Below are 3,005 nucleotides of genomic sequence, written 5' to 3' on the forward strand. Positions count from 1 at the left end.
GTTGGACGCTTAACCAACTGAGCCACCTGGGAACCTGTCTGGTTATATAACTTTTGAAAATATTTTTATTTTAATGAAATAAATTGCATCTTTTTACACAAGAATTAAGGAAGGTTTTTGTCTTCAAGAAAAAAAAAATCCCTGTAACCACTCTGCCAAGGTCCTGTGTTCTCTTGCCCTATATAAATGGTTAATAGAATCTTCCACTACTCTTTCTTTACCTCTCTGCTTTAAACCAAGCAAGTTTCATTTACTTTACCCCAGAGGATCTTTGCTTTATTGTTACATCTGTTCTTAAATTTGTGATCTAGTTATTCTCATATATTGCCTCATATATTTATATGTCTACATATTTTTAAGAGAACTAAGCCTTTATTTCCTTGTTTCATAAATAAAATTGACTGAGTTGGTTGCTTTTCAGTGATTAGTCAAAGAGACGAAATCCCATATCATCATGGGACTCTTCTGATTCTTGTTTTGTTTCAACCTTGCCTGGGGCAGCAGCAGAAGCTGCAAGAGCAGCTGTGGTGGCAGCAGTCACAAGTGCAGGTGGAGCAGCCAAGAAGACCTTGATCTCTTCAGCAAGGGAGCATATGTAATCAGTATCGGCAAAGACAGAACTCATTTGTATCCACTGATAATAGAATGGTGTACTGATGCAACAGTGGGGTAACCAATCTGCAAACATACACTAGCAACACGGCAAACACCCTCCAGGAAAGGAATGCAGTTTCCTCTGTGATATCAAGCACTTCAGGGTTGTAGATGTTGCCATTGTTAAACACCTGCTGGATGATCAGCCCAAAGGAGAAGGGGAGGGGAGGATGTTCAGCAGTATGGCTTTGCTGGCTCCCACTTTGTCTCCAGTCTTAATCATTTGCACAGCACTCAGTATTTCAAGTTCTCAGTATTTTAATGGTTCAATGGTTCATCGGTTCTCCTGGAGATTTAGTAATGGTGATTTCTAAATCCTGGAAGAAGGAGATCTTCTTTAGCCCCATACCAGTGTTGTGGACTGGTACAGTGATATCATGTGGGGTTAAGCCACTAGTATAGGTGGCTGCTGGCCCTTTATTGTCTAACAGCAAGTCTCTGATCTGAGTGATTAGAGCTCTGATCTCAGTTCACCTTCTTGGTGAACACAAAGCCCACATCACCCTAGACATGAGGCAACAGTTTCTCCAGAGCAGAGATATTCTCCGGATGCCCCTGGATGGCCTTATGATTGAATCATGATGTTTTTGCCCATAGGACCACAGCTTTCCCAAAACAGGGGCATGCCAGTTTGCTACATCTGCTTGGAGTCCATGTTGTCTGCTCCCACAGTGAAGACTTTTAGATAATCATTGAAAAGTTGGATTATTTTAAGGAAGTAGATGGGTTTCCAGGTTGCCATGTCTTCCCTAGGCATTACAATAGTGCATTGGGGGTTGCCACACAGGGTCTAACGACACTGTTACTCTCATGAGGATGCCTGGTGAGAGGCTTATGTATCTATATTTTATTATCTTAACAGATTTATAAACTCCTTGATAAGACTCCTTGAGACACATGTATGGACACTCCTTCACATGCATGGTGCTTTGAACATAATAGGCACTCATTAATAGTTATTCAATGATTGATCGAATGATTTCATGAATACCTCAAGGAATATGTTGAACATACTGTGTGTGCCCATTATTTACTGATCATTTGTATGTAAGAATATAAGTATTTTAAATTATTTCAAATTTTATGTGTTCTCAAACTCAGCTGTCATAGAAGGAGAGTTGCATGTCAGAAATACAAACAGGTCTCCATTTATATAGCACTGATACAAATGTCCAGTGTGCAGCAAATGACTAACTTTTTGAAACATTTATGGTCTATTATTTTCCATTTGCCTTAAATCAACAGAAAAATCCCTTCATAATACATTCCTGAAACTGTCTTTCAGCTTATTTCTTATGAATGCATGATGCCTGCATTTCCTCTCCTTCTTCCTCCTTTCTTCTACACCCCTAAACACAAACTCACTATTTACAGTACTCAACAGTACTTCAACAGAAAACAGGTCTGTACCCTACATAAAATAAGTTTAAAAAAATCCACTTTGCATTCTGACTAGAAGCTCACTCCTAGTTTAAAATCCCATTTATCATATCTGCAAAATATCCATCATTATTTCAATGCAAAAGAAACATGAGAGAATCAGCATCATAACAAATTGCCATTACAGAAAGTGTTTTGTACATTTTACAAAAATGGTTGCCCATATAATCACATTGCTAGGCCACCAGTCAGAGCTCTGAAAGGGATTCATGTAAGTGAGGAGTCAGCTTAACCTTAGCTTTAAAATAATGTGCCTTTGGGCTTGGAGGTCAAGTGAGAGGTTCTGAGTGAAGATACAAATGTGGTATTGGTGACATACAGGTGATATACATAACCATGAGCTGAAATGAAGTGATAAAGGTAAGGTATGAGTTTGGACACAGAACTGAATAGGAATAGGAACTAAGCCCAAGAAGAGGGAAGAGGGCTCCAAAATTAAGAGTTAAAAGAGATGAGGAGGAACGGCCAAAAGGCATGAGAAGGAGAAAATAATGAGAATGTGTGAAAAATAAGCTCCAGTCAAGTGAAGAAGGTTATTTTAAGAAGGAAGGATATATTGTGGGGCACCTGGGTGGCTTAGTGGGTTAAGCATCGATTTTGGCTCAGGTGATGTTCTCACAGTTCATGGGTTCAAGCCCTGAGTGGGGCTCTATGCTGACAGCTCAGAACCTGAAGCCTGCTTTGGATTCTGTGTCTCCCTCTCTCTCTGCCCCTCCCCAGTTAATGCTCTGTCTCTGTCTTTCAAAAATAATAATGAATGTTAAAAAATTTTTTTAAATGAATGAAGGACATATTGTGTCAAATGCTGTTTATAAGTTAAGCAAGAGGAGAACGGATACTTGTCCATTGGATTTAGCAAAGCCTAAGTCACTAGTAAGGAATGCAGTTTCAGTGGAGTGATTGGAGACTAG

The 3,005-nt window shown here is 39.4% G+C and overlaps 1 pseudogene; it reads right to left on the reverse strand.

The window, feature by feature from the left end:
* Window positions 1–424: 424 nt before the first annotated feature.
* On the reverse strand, window positions 425–1,411 carry LOC112862256 (large ribosomal subunit protein uL10-like; annotated as a pseudogene).
* Window positions 1,412–3,005: the final 1,594 nt, after the last annotated feature.

Source organism: Puma concolor, chromosome B2, assembly GCF_028749965.1.
Source record: "Puma concolor isolate L17-30 chromosome B2, mPumCon1.1.hap2, whole genome shotgun sequence".
Classification (NCBI taxonomy): domain Eukaryota; kingdom Metazoa; phylum Chordata; class Mammalia; order Carnivora; family Felidae; genus Puma; species Puma concolor.